Below are 18,467 nucleotides of genomic sequence, written 5' to 3'. Positions count from 1 at the left end.
AATATTTTTACTCTCGTTAAGTACCAAGGTTTAAAGCAAATAAGATATTACCTTAAAACCCACTGAAATGTGACAATTTTCATGAAGCTCAAACTATAAGTTCCTTTGAAATAAACACCACTCAGTTTTACAGTCACCTTGTCTAAGGCAAGTTATATTAAAGGTAAAATTCAAAGGAAGATTACTGTGTTAAAAAACAAAACAACAAGGAAAAGGGAAAATCATGAATTTTGTTGAGGACAGACGAGCTAACAGGGAAGAACAGAATCCACAGAAAGTTAGTTTCTTGCATATCTGTATTTTATTATAATGAATGTTGCTTGCAAGAGCAGGATAGTGATAAGGTCTCCAAAACACTGTTATACAGAAATTTTGCTGTAATAGAAAATGATTCCTTTGCCATTTCCACACAGAAAACTACCCTGATTTTACAGACCTCCAAGAAAGAACAAACATCTTTCTACAATTTGTATCCAACTTCTGTCAATAACCTCTTTTTATCCAAAGGTAGGAAACAAATCTCTTATTCATTTTTGTATTTCTGCCCCTTGCAGAGCGCTGGACGCACTGTGCATGAAAGGTCTTACATTTATTCATACACTCAGCAAAGAATTCCTTACCACTTAACTTTGTGCCAGGCACTGTGTAAGTAATGAGGTAAGGCACCTGACAGATAAGAGCCCCGCTCAGGAAGCTTACTGTCTAGTGAGGGAGACAGACACTTACCAAATAAACACAGAAATAACTAAGTTCCTATTGTGATGATGCTACAAAGAAGTACAGAGTATGGTGAATATACAGTAGGAACTTAGTTTGGGGAAGGAAGAGTCAAAGGTCAGGGAACATTCCCCTGAGAAATGACACCTAAACTGAGACTTGAAAAGTTAACCAGGAGTTGGGCAGACCTGGGGCTTCCCTGGTAGCTCAGACAGTAGAATCTGCCTGCAAGGCAAGCAGGAGCCCCGGGTTCAACCCGTAGGACGGGAAGATCCCCTGGAGAAGGGAATGGCTACCCATTCCAGTATTCTTGCCTGGAAAACTCCATGGACAGAGGAGCCTGGTGGGCTACAGTCCATGGGGTGGAAAAGAGCCAGACTTGGGAAGGGGAGGTGAAGCCGTCCAGGCAGGAGGAGGAAACAGGTATAAATGCCCCAAGTCAGGAAAAAGCTTATGCAGGTGGTAACTGAAAGGCACAGTAAGTAAGACAGGCTGGGGTTAAGGCTGGAGAGCTACACAGGAAACAAAAGAGAAACTGTTAGCACTGAACAGAGTAACAGGGTAATAGTACCTGAATATTTAGGGCATTTTAAGTCTTTTTCTCAGGTAAAAATAAATAAGGAAACTGAGTCTTTATCTCAAAGTATTAAAAAGATCTATAGTTAAAAAGATCTGGATTATGCCTTGATCCCGCCAGTTACTAGTTACAGAATCTTGCACTTAAAACCAATCTGAACTTCTTTCTTTATTCTTTTTGTAAACAGGTACTCAGTTATACCACCACAGTACTCCAGCATGTGACTGAAAGATGATAAATACAATAAAAACATTATCCCACCATTCTGTTACTGACCAGACAAAATACCAAAACTACGATGACGCTCAGAGATGAAGAAAAGTTAGTGGTAGAATCTAACCAAGGACAAAAATTAGCATGCACTAGACAAGTGTTATATTAATTTTACTAATTCCCAAATTTTGCTGACTTTTGGTTCAAAAGTTCATTCCACAACCTCCCAAATGCATGCCAAAAATTAGAACTCATTTCTCACTTCCTCCAACAAACCAAATGCCTGTATGTGGCCATATAGAAAATATATTAACATTCTTTCTTTACTATCACTGACTCATGATCAGTTTATGGTTTACTTAAACTACCGCACCCGTCTAACACAGCACTGAGTCAGTTATCTCCACATAATTTCCACTTGCTTAGTTAGGTCTTCCTTCCTTGTGCAGTGCATTTCTTACTCATGGTGCTAGCTATTCTTGATTTTACTTCATTCTATAGTATTCCACCTCTCTTTTATTTTAAAAGTCATTTTTATTTTAAAAGGAATGTAATAGTACTCCTGATCCTAGGAAGTGTTTTTGCATTTAAAAGTTAGACATATTGTGGGTAATTTTAATAACTGCAGAGTACATTCAAACGTGCCATATTTCAATGGTCAATGCATACAACAGTAAGCCATGACAGATTACCTGCGATCAGCAGATACCTGATTCATATATATAAACTTATCAGGAACAAATGTCAATGAATGTACTACTAAAAGTCTACTAAAGAACTGTCTAATATTTATGCACTAATTATATTTGGTCACAACAATGGATAAGACTGGAACAAGCACACTACTTTCTGCTCAATACAAAACATAAATGTACTATTTTTCCATTCTTTAACATAAAATAAGGATGAGTTAAAACTCATAGATGGTAAGAAAAATAAAATGTACAAAAGCTTGAGGTTATTATTTACACATATACACACGAAAAGAAAATGAGGGGAAGTAAAAACAAAAACAAAAATGTCACGCTACCTCCAAAAAATGCAGCGTATCTTCTTTTCTAGTAATGAGCACACTAAACTGTCTCTTGCTGCTGTATTATTTGAAAAGGTGTAAAATAAGTTTCGTGGAAGAATCCCAATCCCATTGTTCTCAGTTGAGAATAATAATAATACAGTCCTAAAGTAGAATGGGAAAGGAGTATCTTTCACGAGTAAAGACGAGCCATATTGTTACCTTTCTCCTGTCCCATTACCTACCCTTTAAAACGGTACCCACCATTCATCACTTAATATACCTCTAATATAAGGGAAAAATAGCTAAGTTGTAATTGCTTCTTATTTTTCCAACAACAGATTAGAGTGAGTGCTTCTTTTATTGAGGAATTCACAGATGGCTTCTTAGAAATACCTAAAATGCATTACTTTGCAACTTCCTCTTCAAAAAACACAACCAATCTCCCCACTCTTTCTTTCTGGTGCGGCCGCTCAGATTTAGAAGCTGGATTACAAATGGATTAGAGTCAGAAGATCTGTCCCTACGTGTGTGACCTTGTGCACATCATTTACCCCCTCAGTTTCCTCATTAGCATCCCACTAGGAAAACTTGAAAGAGCAAAGGTGTAAATACATATTAGGAATTACATTTTTATAAAGTTAAACTTGCCTATTCAGGGCAAAATTACCTCCTTAGAGGGACCACATCATGAAACTGGAACTGAATCCGTAGATCTCTGTCAACATTTTGACTGTTCCTTCCACAGTTCTCTTCTCTCAAAGGGCATAACCCGAGTCACCTCAAGAGTCGACTCCAAGTGCCCCTTCCTTCCTCCACTCCTTCCCTATCCTACTCCTATCCTACTTCTAAAGCTGGGGGAAAACAGCAGTCTCATCTCTCCGCCCCAAGCCACACCTTCAGAGGACCCCACCCCAGGCACATCCGCCCTCTTCCTACTCCGGGGGCAGCAGAGGCCAACCTCGCCCTTCCCCTCCCGCCCCCACCTACAGGAGACTTCCTGAAGGCGTTCAGGCCCGAGCAGGGCAGGCGGCATTTACAAACCCGCTTTACGCCACTCGCGTAGGGTAACCTCACTTACGCCCATAGGGCCCCGTTCCCAGCCCCGTCCGCTCCGCCTGCCAGAACCAAGCCCTAGTGCCTTAGCCACGGCCCCTATGTGACCCCAGACCTCTTCAGCTCCACGCGGGACCACGGGGACTGGGACAGAACAGCCACACCTTACCGGTTACTGAGGTACTGACTTCACTTCCCACCTTTGAAGCCCTCTTCAACTCCCGGATCAATTCACTCCGGCGACGCCGGAAGGACCCGAGAGGAACCAGGCGTTGTCCGGAATCCTGCCCAGCCGGAGTCGCGCAGGGGCCTGTGGGGATTCGTAGTCCCGGTCGCCAGCATCGTCGGCAATTCCTGCACACCCAGGACTACAATTCCCGTCAGGCTATGCGGTGCAACTGAAGACGATGGGTGGGGACACCTTTAGCCAATAGGGGGAAGAGTCCCTGCCTTTGCGGGAGGAGGTGAGAAGAAGAGAGAGAGCGCACGGAAAGAAGAGGAAGGGAGGGGTCAGCTCTCACCTGCGCCAATCAGGATGCAGGGTCGGCCCGGCAGGCGGCTCACCCATTGTGGGGGCGGGCTAGCGGAGGCGAGGAGGGAGCGGGGGCGGGGGAAGAGCTTCAAGTGGCTAACGTGGGGCGGATGAGCCTCGCGGGTGGCGGGGAAGTCTCTGGGGAATCGCCAGGGAGAGCGAGATGTGGGGATGCGCTCTGGCCGAAGAATCAGTTTCCCCGAAAGCGGCCGGGCACCGAGCGTTCAGACCTGCGGGTCGGGCAGGGATAGCTTGAGGCTAGGCTACTCGCGGATGTGCCCTGATGGGGCGGGGAGCTGCTCCAAGTGTCAGGCTACTGCGTGAGGGGAGAGGGGGTCACCAGAGAAGGGAAGCGGCAGAGAAGCTGCTGGAGTGTGAGGGAACGCGTAGGTACCCGGGCAGCAGCTTCCCGCTGCCTCCAGCCAGGACAGCAGCCGGAACAGCAGGGGGAGGAGCAACAGCTGCTGAATTCGCCAACTAGAGGAGGGCGAGGCGGAGCTTGGGTCCCTGTAGCAGCCGAAGGCGCAGGCTGGACTGTAGTTTCCCGGGAGAGAGAGCAGGAACAGGAGCGGAGCGCAGTCCTTCGAAGCCTCAGGTCCAGCATCCCGCCAGGGGTTGCAGGTGTGTGGGAGGTAAGCGTGGGTGCCTCTCCTGGGCATCTGCTCTGCCCAGGAGAAAGCGTCTTCCAGTAGGAATTTTATCAAGGCACAGCTAAAAAGAGTCTCTGACTAAGGTTAGCGAACTGGTGCAAACCCTTTTAGGTGAAAGATGTACGTTTTTGGAGTTTAAGGGGGGATAAGGCAGCAAAAGGTGGCTTGACTCAGGGCATTAAGGGCGTGGTTAGTTTTTGATTTGAGTTGTACCATTAAACTGTTCTGGGAGATTTTAAATTGAGGAAACCCTGCTAATTGAGGACAAGGTGGATGGTATTTGGGTAGGTGCGTAGCTGGTAAAATACAGAAAATTTTGTCATTGATAGAGAATTACTTCGGAACTATTCCGCCGGTCAAATAACTTTGCAGTCTTCCTCACTATGTACCCTTTATGTTGTTTTATCAGATTGTCCTGCTACGGATCCGTTTTCGGTGGTTATACTGCGGGTTTCTAGAATTGCGAGATCTCGATTAAATAAGCAAATGCAGTCAGGAATAATCAAGATGACTGAACCTATCAGAAGTATAACTTTTGCCAGCAATCATGTAAAAAGCATTATAATAGAGGGATACTTACCTTTCCCTGCCAGTGGCTCTAGAATATCGGAACAAAGACCAGGACTCAGCCTACAGTGGGAACGTATGTTGTACTTCACTGCTGCCCCTTATTCTCTCATTTGTGTCTAGTAGGATTTGTACATTTTAAAAAACAAAAGTGCCAGAAGAGCTGTGCAAGGATCTTTCCTGTTTAGAGATCATGTGCTAAGTGATTTCCCTTAGTATGCATTATGATGGGTTCAGACTTAACACACCGTAATGGTATCATAAAATAATAGTTTATTCTCAGTATGAAACCATGTGTGGTTTGACTATAATTAAATACCTGTAGATGGAAATATGTTTTTAATTCTAGATAAAGATGAAAATCCCATCTACCTTTGTGTAACTATGACAGAATTACAGCCTTTTTTTTTTTAAAGGTGGTAAAAAGCTATTTGCCCAGTTCATTTTCTTTTTCTTTTTGTTAAAGAGGTTCCCCCAGATTACATAGCTTTTAATCATAGTAGCATATTGCAGCACATTTTGCCCTGAAATGCTTTCTTTGTGACAGTTGTATATTTCAGTCTGCCTGAGTACTTTAATTTGGGTTTGTGTTTTTTTTTTTAACTAGGGTCAGTAAAATGGAGTAATTGCATTCTATTTTTTTGTTTCCATGGTTTGCTGATTCACTCATGATTTTTGGATTTTATTTCTGTAACACACACAGAATTATTTTCTGAAAAGAAATGTCTGGAAAGAATTCATAGCTTAAAGTTCAACCCTACTGAGTGCTACCACTGATGAGCCTCCGTGACTTATCAATGTATATACTCCAAAAGCCCCTCCCATACTCTCACACATTGGAGAAATATATAGGGGACACATCTTAGAAAAACAGTGTCTTTTTAGGTTGTACTCAAGTAGAACAAGTAAGTATTAGAAGCAACAAAGAGCTTAGAAGGAAGAAAAGGCAACAGTAGCCACTAAACTTCGCAACCATGCTTAAGAACGTATTTTATCTTTGCTACATCACCAGAGAGTCTGTGAATCTACATATAGCTGATATGACCTGTGAAAATGATTTTAGGTGGAAAAATGGGTGCTAGGGTGTAGTTAGGCTTGGAAAAGATTGTGTTTGCCCTTGTTATTCTGATTAAGTAGATCATCCTGAATGAGAGTCTCAGTTTCTGTCTCAGGCTCTGCTACTGATTCATTTTGTGAAACTGAATACTTGCTGTCTACTGGGTTTTCTACCCTGTAATAATAATAATTAAGAATACTATTGGCACTGAAGTTCTTTCAGGGTCTTTATCAAAAGATCTTTTTGACAGGGTTTGGTTGGAAGTCAGTTAGTAATCAAGTAAATAAGATAGAAAATACATACCAAAACAGTTGAAATTCAGATGTACTTTGAATCCCAACTATTTATATGTCTTGATGCTTTGAAGCACCAAAAAGGAATTCTCATTATGAATGAATGAGTCTTTGGTATTAAAGAACAGAATTTTTCACCTTTTCCCAAGATATGGATCTTTTTTATTGTGTCAATGCAAGAGATTGGGTTTCTGTATCATTTGAGAATAAGATAACCATGTTTTTATAAGGAAGAAAATCATTGGCAGTATGTGGCGCTTGAGTGTTTGTTACCTTGAACCCTTGACACATTTTAAATTGGTATTCACATTAAATCTCAGAATTCTTAAATGTTACTGGTGAGAAGTTCCTCATATGACAGTTTACAGTTTTCTGTGAAGCATTACTTGGTTTAAAAGCACATTATTCTGCTCTTTATTTTTACTATTTGTGTATGGCTATCAGAGTATGTATAGGATGAGAAATGAAAAAAATCAGCAGAATGCAGAATGTCTCTCAAGTGGAAGATGCTCATGGGATTAGTGTCCTTTAGTTGAAAGACCTGGTTAATTTCAAATTACAATATATATTGGACTTTTTTTTTTAATGTAACATTCTAACTCTAAGCCTATTGAGTAAAAATAATTGAGTAGCATGGATTTCTCTCTAACAGGAGGACTCATTGTGACATGCAGCACAAAAGAATAAGATTTAAAGGTTCAAGATCAAATGGTTTTGATGTGGGACAGGGATAGATAGGTGGCATAGAGGACAAGGGGGGATAGATATGAGGAAAACTGTATGAGACACATACCCTTAGCAAGAGAAAAAAGAGATTTGATCCCTTTTTTTGGTTGAATGCCTGTAAGTGATTTCATGACCTTTTTTTCTCCCCAGTTATTAATTTCTAGAGGCCTATACCCGTTGTGGGAGACAATACTTCCTACATTATCATTTTAACTGAAGCCAGATAGACATGAATTCATTACATTTTGAATAATCATGGGTTATTGAAACAAAGTGGAAATACTACTGCAGGTATATACTTATACATGAAACAGTATTATTTGGATATAATATTAAAAAGTAAAAACTGATGTTTTCCCCCTTATTAACAGAAGTACGTGAACTGGACACTAAAGCAAGATACCCCTTGCTTCCTGCCCCTGCCACCTTTAAAAGCCGTCCTCTAAAGTTAAACACTGCTTGGAGGATCAAGATTGTCATACAGAGGAAAAAGATTTGTTTATGTTTTATTTTCAGTCTTATGTTTAATGTCAGCATTTAGTCCTTGAAGTTTGGTTAACTGTGTTTTAAGTAACAAGTATTGGCTCTTGGAGACTCTATGCTCCTTTCCTATCTTTTGCTCTTAGCACCAGCATCACGCCCAGCAGAAAGAAGTTGCCCTATAACTACTTACTATTTCAAGAACTTGGGACCAGGACTTCTTTAATGTATGTGTTGAGACATCTTGCACTTTGATGAAGAAGTCAGTTGCCCTCACTCTCCATTAGGCCTTCTGAGAATATCTTTGTGCCTTGTGTTTAGCCTTCACAAAAGTGTTACTTGAGCCCGATTTGATTCCGACTGTTTGGGCTGCAAAGATTTACCTACAACTTCATGTGCCCCCATTTCTAAATTCATCCCAGAGACAAGGAATTACAGGTAAGGAAAAGGGCTCTCCTGCTAGTCATACTTAAGATCTGCCTTCTACAACCAGAGGAGCCTGTGGCTCACCACCACACAGCTCAGTAAGATACCTTGGTTGAAGCTTATCTATTAAAATCATATTTCATTCTATGAAAATTGAATTTACTCCTCCATTTTTTCTAATCATTCTTTTTGAAAAAAGTCAGATTGATTGTGTTTAAGCACATGTGGAATTGGGCATTTATTGTTTTTGTACTGGACCTTCCAGAAACAATCTGATTAGTGTGAGAATTAAGAATTCAAATGTGATTTTCCTTTTATTATTATAAGACCTGGAGAATTTAATTGTAAATAGTTCTTTAGCAGTGAATTTAGTAATAGCAGATATTTAACTTGTCTTTTGTTTGCTTTTTAATATGCCTTTATTAGCATACTGATAGATAGAGTTTGACTTAGAATTGATTAATCTTCATGTTTTGATGGCATTACTCTTTAGCTCAGAACAGTGTCTTGTATAGAATTAGCTGAGTTCCTGTCTTCCTCACCAGATGCGTACTATCTTCAGAATTAAGACTGAGTTTCATTTCCCTTGGTATTTACTTTGAGAGCCTTATATATAGTTTAACAGTAACAGTCATTATATTTTGACAACCTATAATGAAGCATTTTATGTTTTTCTCAAACAAGTACAACTAGAAAAATGGATTTTTTTAGACATCTCTTTTTACACTAAATTCAGCCCTCTGCCCACAACAGTTACTTATATCGAGCTAAACATAAATATCACTGCCTTTTCCTGGATTTCTAAATGAATAAACATTGCTGTTAGTGGCAACTTTGCATGTGTGTATACTTTAAATTTTTTAATTTGAAGCAGTTTGGAATTTGTGTGGTCTCTCATTGTCTCTTGAACTCTGCTGACTTCAAGGTGTACTTTTAAGTAACATTCCCCACTATACATATATACACATATTTATGACTTTTTTCCCCTCAACACCTGGAAGTAGACATAAAATATGTGGATGTAACCTGAGGCTTTCTCTTAACTAAAACTTAATTGCTCTTGAATATTCTATTTTCAGTGAAATGGTTACAATGGGAGACGGTACTCAGACTTATTAAATTTAAATTATGCAAGTATTTGTCATCTTTGAGCCGACAGGGGCAGAGGGTGAGTTCTGGGACAAGTGCGCGTGGTACCTCAAGCTCAAGCCACTGCTTCAAGGCCCTCTTCTGGTTCAGGCTAAGAAGGAAAGCCTTCTGATCCCACAGCTCATAATTTAGTATGGGAAGGAAGGCAGATGGAATTTACTTTGGTTTAATAACGTCATTTTCCTAAGCGTATTGTTTTTCCCAGATATACCAAAGTTCCCAGTAACAGTAACTCAAGTGTCAGAAAGTATTTCTGTAACACAATCTGGCAATTCAGTGAGTACTTACCAACCCATAGTTCATTTTTCTGTTAGTGTCTTAGCATTTTTGAATGGACCTCCAAGAGCTCACTGGGATACTTCTGATATTTTGCCCCCATTGAACTGCTTCTGTCTTTTTCTTGGTAACCTAAATTTTGTTCTGAAACCTAAGTTTTATTTGAGGTCTTTTAATCCTACATAACTTAAAGAGTTAATTTTATTGTTTTTTCACCTTTTAGTACTATGCTATAGATACTGTATTATGATGTATAATTTTTGCCATTCACTTGAATTAAATCAGTTATTGGAGCATTTAATTGTTGTGTACTTCACAAGGCAATTTAAAATCACTGAAGCAATTAATGCCTTTTAGGTACATCCAGCCTCCCAGTTAAGTAACCTCTACTAACTATCCTAAATCTCTTTTAAAAATAAAATGTCAGTAACAAAATTATAAAGACCTAATAATAGCTATTCATTTTTAGTATAACAGCAGATTTAGTTAATAATTATTAATATATAATTAAACATTTTGAAGGAGAAAGAAATCTTATTGTCCAGGGTTATCTTAAAAACCAAATTTCACTTATATTATGTGGCCAAAATTAATTGACAATTTAAAAAGTAGTTCGCAAGTATGTATCAATTAGAAATGCTTTCAGCTGCAAGTTTCATGCACAGTGACATAAAATAATAGGGATTTATTTTTTTTCCAGGGCAAAAAGTCTTGAAGAAAGTGGTTGTGTCCTTTTGTCTAGAGGCTAGCTGAATGTAGTCAGGATTTTGTCTTCACACTTTCTCTTGTGCCTGATACAAGATGGATGCTTCTGCAGATCGAGACATCATATTCTAGTTTAGGGCAGGAAGACTGAGGAATAGCTTGTACCTATTGAGTTTTTCTTTTTTAATAAGGAAATAAAAGCTTTTCCAATGACCTCTACCAAATGTCCACTGTAGACCTAGTGGTTCGTAGCATGTAGCTACCCCTAGCATTAAGAGATGTCGAGATATCAAGGACTTTGGACCTTTGCAGTGGATGAAGCAGAGGAACAATGGTTCGAATGTAATTTGGCATAACCAATCAATAGTGTTAGCCATAGTCTGATAATTAAAATCATACTAACTTTACTAACTTTAAAAGGTATTCCGTCTTCTTCTAACTGACTCATTGTTTCCTGTTTGTTCATTTGGGTTTTTGTTTGTTTTCTTCCCCAGGTTAGAAAACTCTAATATTCTTACACCAAAGTTTCGTTTCTATGACTACCAGAGTTGAAGTCTCTGGGCAAAGGCATTTCCCAAAGACTGATGGTATCTCTAGTTAAAAGACCATCTATCCAAATCACATATAATACTTGTCCTGTTCTGTTCATTACAGATATTTTCTGTAACATTGAAAGGATGATTCTATTTTAAAATCTGCTTTAAGCTTCAAAGTATCAAAGAATCTTCATATAGATCAAATTGAAAAATATAGGTGTAGTGTAAACAAAAGAACAATTGGATAGTAAACAAAGCTTACAAACAAATGCTATTTGTCAAAAAAAAAAAAAAAGCCAAAAAGGCCATTGCTTCATAGACAGGAACTCACTCTCAATAAATTTAATCCTGGAAAATGGTGGTGTTACCATTTTTAAACTGTAAAAAATATTACCAACATCTATATACTGATTATTACCTATAGTATTACTCTTCTTATAAAAATACATCATAGGACTTATTAAAGTTTTGATAAATTATGATTCCTGATAAAGTGTGAAAAAAGTTGCAACTGAAACAATGGAAACAAGTATTTCTTCTACATTGAAAGAGCTCATAGTCAAAGATGTTGACCATAGGACCTTGGCTATATTGCAGTTGTCTGCATTTCCATATCAACATCTTTATTGTCCAGTTCTTGATATTTCTTTTATGTGAACTTAGATCAGTGGTTTTATTGAGGCAAAACTCTAGATATAGTCATGTAAATTTCTAAACTACTGCAATCTGAAGCATGGAGTTGGCTGTTACACAGAGATACAACAAAATACATAAAATCATTGGCATAATCTTTTGTCAATATGGTTAACAAAAGATGACATTGTAAGACATATTTGTATAAACAAGGACACATGATTTAGGATGATGGCATTACAACAGTTGCTGTGAGACATGTCCAGAAGCAGGAGAAATTGATCTATGTGGTAATAAGGGAAGGCTTTGAAAAAGAAGTAGGCCAGTGTGGTGTGCTGCTGAAGAGCCCGGGGACCACAACCTATGGCCTGTGGCATGCTATTTTTTTTTGTAAGTCAAATTTATTGGAACAGCTATGCGCGTTCGTTTACGTATTGCTAAGACTGCTTTCTTGCTACAATAGAAGAGTTGAGTCATTGTGGCAAAGACCATATGGCCCACAAACTTAAAATGTTTACTATCTGGTCCTTTTTAAAGTTTGTCAAACACTGGTTAAGAATGTGGGTTCTGTTGTCGTACAAAACTGGGTTAAAATTTGGTTTTGTAATCTGTAGCTTAAAGGATGTTTATATTGGTAGAGGGAAATTTCACATAAAGTACATTGTATAATACTTGGCATGTGTTACATACTTACTAAATATTTTATTAAATGTTAGATTTTATTTTATTATGACTTATTATTTTAAGTGAATTGTAACTTTTAATTCAAGTAGGAATTAGAATTTCTAAAGTTAAGTACTCCCTACCCTTAAAAGAAAAGTTCAGGAAGCTGGGAAGCAAATCATCTAATCTTAAGAAATTTTCAGGAGTTGCACAAAATATTATATAGAGACAGGGATCTTGATGTAAGAGACAAACAAATGTACAGAATAGTAAAAACCAAGACTTTAAAATACAATTAATAAAGACTGACTAGCATATTGAATATTGTAGGAAGCTATGAGTCAATTAAAGAGAAATTAAGATACTTTATTAAAACTTAGAGGAAAATGAAATTTTTAAGCGAATTTAATAAAGAAGAGACATTAGTACTAGCCTTGGAAAAATAAAAGATAGTAGTATGGAATACTATGAACAATAATATAACAAAGTAGTTGACCTAGATGAAATAGACAAAGAAGTACAAAAATACAAACTACCAAAACAAGAAGAAATAGGAACTCTGAATGTAAACTCAAAAGTCCTTATGTCAAATCTGACAACAAATAAAAATTATATACTGTAATCAAGTGGGATCTATTACAGGAATGCAAAGTTGGTTAAACATGAAAATCAGTAGTGTAATATACCATATCAGTAGAACAAAAGTCACATGATGTCTCAATAGATACAGAAAATCATTTGACAAAATCCAATACATTTTCTTGGTGAAAACACTCAACAAACTAGAAATAGAAAGGAACCTCCTCAGCTTACAAAGAGCATCTGCAAAAAACCCATAGGTAACATCTTTCTTAATAGTGAAAGACTGAATATTTCTCCTTAAGATCAGGAGGGATGTCTGAAGAGATGTCTTCTCTTATCTTCTATTCAGCATTGTGGTAGGGGTTCTAGCCAGGGCAGTTGTCAAGCAAAAGTAATTAAAAGCATCCAGATTGGAAAGGAAGAAGTAAATCTATCTCTATTTTAGATTAACATATATTTTATATAGAAAATTCTAAGAAATACACACACATACAAAAACTTAAAGTTCAGGGAGGTTATAAGCCATAAGAGCATAATAAAGATTTCAGTTGTTATTTTTTTATACACTGGTGAACATTCAAGAACAAAATTAAAAGCAGTCCATTTACAATAGCATCTAAAAGAATTAAATACTTAAGAATACATTTAATAAAGGAAACATAAGCTGGAAGATAATTTGTGTTCATGAATTAGAAGATTTAATATTAAGATGGCAGTGTTCCCCAAGTTTAATCTACAAATTTAATGCATCAAACTATCAGCCGCCTTTTTTTGCAAAAATTCATAAGCTGATCTTAAAACATTTAAAAATGCAAAGGACCCAGTGGAATAGAATTGAAAGTTCAGAAACAGACCCTTACATTTATGGTCAGTTGATTTGCAACAAGAGAACAGATAGTCCTCAGCAAATGATACTAAGAAAATGATGCATTGTGCTTAGTCGCTCAGTCGTGTCCGACTCTTTCTGACCCCAAGGACTGTAGCCCACCAGGCTCCAGGCTTCTCTGTGCTGGGCATTCTCCAGGCAAGAATACTGGAGTGGGTTGCCATGCCCTCATCCAGGGGATCTTCCCAACCCAGGGATCAAACCCAGGTCTCTGCCACTGCAGGCAGATTCTTTACCATCTGAGCCACCAGGGAAGCCAAAGAATGCTGGAGTGGGTAGCCTGTCCCTTCCTCAGGGGATCTCCCCAACCCAGGAATCGAACCGGGGTCTCCTGAATTGCAGTTTTCTTTACCAGCTGAGCTACCAGGGAAGCCCGTGATAGCCACATGTAAAGAGTGAAACTGGTCGCTAACTTACACCATATGTAAATGTAACTCCAAATGGACTGCGGGCCTAAACAGAAGAGCTAAAACTATAAAACCCTTAAAAGAAAAGAAGTAAATTGTCATCATCTTGCATTAGTCGGTGGTTCCTTAGGTATGATGCTAAAAGCACAAGTGACAAAAGAAAATAAAAGTTATCAAATTTAAAACTTTGCATTTCAAATGACAAAATCAAGAAAGTGAAAACATAAGCCACAGGAGAAATTATTTGCCAATCAAACAAATCTCTTCTTGAGAAGAGACGTTCATAGGACATATATTCACAGCCACTAGATGGCTAAAATAAAAAACAATAACAAATACTAGTAAGGATGTGGAGAAAATTGAACCCTCCTAAATTCTTGGTGGGACTGTAAAATGGTGCAGCCACAATGAAAATGGTTTGCGTGCAAAGTCACTTCAGTCATGTTCAACTCATTGCGACCCTGTGGACTGTAGCCTCCCAGTCTCCTCTGTTCATGGGATTCTCCAGGCAAGACCATCAGAGTGGGTTGCCATGTCCTCCTCCAGGGGATCTTCCCAAATCCAGGGATCAAACTCATGTCTCTTAGGTCTCCTGCATTGGCCAGTGGGTTTTTTACCACTAGCACCACCACCTAGAAAGCCTGAAAATAGTTTGATTAATCCTCAAAATATTAACCATATATTTAGCATATGATCCAGCAGTTCCACTCTGGACACAAGCCTGGAGAATTGAAATAGAGATATTTCCATGCAAGAACTTTTACACAAATGTTTATAGTAGTGTTATTCATAATAGCCAAAAAATGAAGACAGCCCAATGTCCCTCAATAAATGAATGAATAAGCAAAAAGTTGTGCAACAATGCAATGGAACATTACCTAACCATAGAAAAGAATGAAGTACTGATAGACGCTACAATGTAGATGACTCTTGAAAATATTATTCTAAACAAAGCCAGACACGTTCAACAGGCAGCATTTTATTCCATATAAAATATCCAGCATAGGCAAATCCATAAAGACAAAGTAGATTAGTGTTAAGGGGCAGGGGAAATGGGGAGTGACTGCTAATGGTTATAGGGTTCTGGGGTAAAATGTTCTAGAACTAGATAGCAGTGGTGATTGCAGAGCTTTTAAAAACTACTGACTTGTATGCTTTAAAAATGAACATTTAAAAAGTATAAGTGAATATAATATGAGGTGATTGTTTTTAAAAGTATGAGTTATAGAAGATCAAATTATAAGGAATCCAGACCAGCAGGTAAAAATAAAGGAAATATTCTCATTATACATGATTTGGCCTTAGAACACCAGGCAAAATTAAGGGAGACTGAAATCTAGCCACACTTTGGTAAAGTTGTTTTATTCTTTAATTTTGAAATGAAGGGGGAGAAAAGAACCTAAAGTACTCCAAACAGATAAAAATAAAGGGAGTGAAAACATTAGCTTGTGATCAGACTTCTCTTCTGTGGCATCTAATGACAGAAGGTAATGGAATAATGTATATAGAGTTACAGTGAAATAAGTTTATGATACAAAATTGCTTATCGAGATGAGCTAGGATTCAGTGTGAAGACAAAAGAATGATCTTCTCAGCCATGCAAAGGCAGACACACACACATACACACCACCACTGCTACAACAGCAACAAAAAATGCTTACTTTGCTGGCCAAGTAATCAGAATCAGGGATTCAGGACTGGAACTATAAAGTGATGAAGTGGATGACATTTAAATAAGCTATTCCTATTCCGTTTCTAAACAACTCAGATGTTAAAAATGATTCTTATTACGTGCCTTATGGTAGAAAAAATATTGTTCTGGGTCAAATACCCCAGATCACTTCAAAAACACAGAGAAGGATGTGTAAGAAAGAATATTAAATCTCTTATTTTACAGATTGTGGAGTCAGTAGATGTTGTTTTATTCTTCCTATTCACAGAAAAACATTAAGAACAAAGGAAGTTGTGATCTATGCAAAAAAGAAAAGATAAACAAGAAGCATGACAAAATGCTAAGCAAATGTATTACAGTTATCAACAGATTTACTCTCTTATTGAAAGGTAGAGTCTGCCTTGGTGGGTGAAAAGCAAAAACTTGTTTTTAGAGACAATGCATCAGTTAAAGTGAAAGAATGGCATTGCAAAAATAGACAAAAATAAATTTAATAATCATATTTGTAAGGTGACAAAATTCAAAGCAAAAACTTTAATCTGGTCAAGAAAGACAACTTATATTGGAAAAGATATAATACACACTGAAGCTTTAATAGCCATGAATCTATTCACGCTGGTCATGTCACCTTAAAATACATAAAACAATCTGACACAGAAAACATGGCTTTTGTTATCAGATCTGGACTCTAGGGAAACAAGTAAATAAACATGCAAAGCTGAGAATAAGGAAAGGACAAAAGTAGAATTTGGGAGGAAGCAGAAGTGATCACAGTGGCCCAGAGGTGGTAGCAGTGATGATATAGATTCCAAGGAAGATCTGGAATACAGAATCAACAGGTTTTGTCCCTTTATTAGCTACAGGCCAAGGATTTCAAAACAAGTCAGAGGTCAGCCCACACGTAAGCGTGCGTGTGTGTGTGTTTAAATGTCAGTTCTCCACAACCATTCTCTCTTGTCTTATATTGAATTCACTCCTTGGGGCCCATTTACCTTGCCTGCTTCCACTTCCCACAGCAGCCTCTGTGGGCATCTCAGTATATGACCCCAGGGATGCAGTAAGGGAGATGGCTAAGGAAGAATGACTAAAAAGTTGTGAATCTGAGTAATAAGAGGAAAATGAATCATTGTAGTGGTTCAAAAAGTAATAGTTGTATACACTTAAAAATGTTAAGATAAATTATTTTTTTACTACAATAAAAAATAAGTTTAGAGACCTAAAAATCTAGTGATAATTATAAATCAGCTAAAGCATTTAAATATGTCTTACGAGAATTATGTTCATTTATCTACATTCAATTTGCTTCATTTCATAAATAGTACTGGCTTACTTGACATTGATACATCCTTATGAAATAAAAGGGTCTCCTTGCTTTTAGATTAAGGAAGTCAACTTTAATTAAAATATGTCTCATTTCCTTTCTTTTCATCTTAAAATTTTTGTCGTTGCTTTAGTTTACTTTCATATCATCTTCCTTTTTCTGTCACCCTAATTGGAAAATTTTAGTTTTTGATTTGACACCTGCTTCTTAACTGCCACAAAACATATTAATTATGCTTTTACTATTATAGAAACATAATGTTCAGCTAGCTAACTAGAATGAATAATCCATCACTAAGAATCATTAACTACAGTAATTGCTGTCTTTATACAGGTAAAGACAGTCATTTGATGATATGGCTGACAACTTAAAATCATAAGCCCAGTTTCACTTTAAATATAATAGTGTACCAGCTGATATTTCAAAAAATGTTTTCCTCTTTCCCTCTCTTAGAATAACTTTCAGAAAACCTTTAACAGAAAGATCTTATTTATCAAGTTGATCCAGAATTTATTCACCAAAACATACCTTAGAACCCAGCTTTCTAATCCAGCCAGATTTCTTGCGGTAAAATTACTTTATGCATTCATTAGCCCCTCAAACCCTTATTCAGAGACTGTTTACTTTTAATAAGCTGTTTAATTTACTGTTTAATTTGTGTGTTTAGACAAATTGGCAATGATTCAATAATATAAACCCTCCCAATAAAAATGAGAGGGGGGAAGAACTGTGAAACTAAAGAAATGTAATCATCTGAAAGGTACATGTCTTGAAACCTCAGTGAAGAGCTGTGACAGATGTGCCCTAGGATGGTGAGAGGTGCTTAGTTGGATGAGTGAAGAACAGTAAGTTGAGTGACAAAGAGGTTGAATAGTTACATTTCCAGTTTTCTGAGAAAAAAAAGAACAGACTATATGTTTTCTTTGTTTCGTGCAAATGGTAATAGCAATTTTGGTGCATAAGTAGTAAATTAACAGCTATTGGTAAAACACCCAGCCAGGATGACATTTTCAGAGAAGTTAAGAAAAAAGCAAAATTTTGCTTTTTCTATATATAGTTACATATCTATTTATTTGAGTATCTATAAAATAATGGTGTTAATGTTGGTATATTTACTTTAGATATGTGCATATGAAATGACTAATTACCTTATGTCAGCTTTCTCTTGTCCTGGTTGAGTTTTAGGAAGCTCTCTGAGAAGTATAATCTTATCAGCACAGTTTAGGGTGGAAAAATAAGAACAGGATGACTTAGAAATTACTGATGCACATAGAAATTACTGAAATAGAAAAGGCCACATTGAACAACGGGTTTACAATCCTATGTTCCTG

The 18,467-nt window shown here is 37.5% G+C and overlaps 2 protein-coding genes across 4 annotated transcripts in view; one reads left to right on the top strand and one right to left on the bottom strand.

Moving 5' to 3' along the window:
• PDCD10 (programmed cell death 10) overlaps nucleotides 1-3,893 on the bottom strand; it is a 43,472-nt gene extending 39,579 nt beyond the window's left edge. The window contains exon 1 of one of the 2 annotated variants that reach the window (XM_065942709.1): nucleotides 3,745-3,893. The gene's annotated coding sequence lies outside the window, so the exon portion shown is untranslated. Of the gene's footprint in view, nucleotides 1-3,189; nucleotides 3,352-3,744 lie in introns of those variants that run through there. The other variant, XM_065942710.1, reaches the window with a different exon arrangement.
• A 727-nt stretch (nucleotides 3,894-4,620) lies between these two features.
• The window catches only part of SERPINI1 (serpin family I member 1), a 74,619-nt gene continuing 60,772 nt past the window's right edge, over nucleotides 4,621-18,467 (top strand). Inside the window, exon 1 of one of the 2 annotated variants that reach the window (XM_065942651.1) lies at nucleotides 4,621-4,739. The gene's annotated coding sequence lies outside the window, so the exon portion shown is untranslated. The remainder of the gene's footprint in view (nucleotides 4,740-18,467) is intronic. The other variant, XM_065942653.1, reaches the window with a different exon arrangement.

Source organism: Muntiacus reevesi, chromosome 8, assembly GCF_963930625.1.
Source record: "Muntiacus reevesi chromosome 8, mMunRee1.1, whole genome shotgun sequence".
In the NCBI taxonomy this organism is placed as follows: Eukaryota; Metazoa; Chordata; class Mammalia; order Artiodactyla; family Cervidae; genus Muntiacus; species Muntiacus reevesi.
This window is presented reverse-complemented; position numbering and strand designations above follow the sequence as displayed.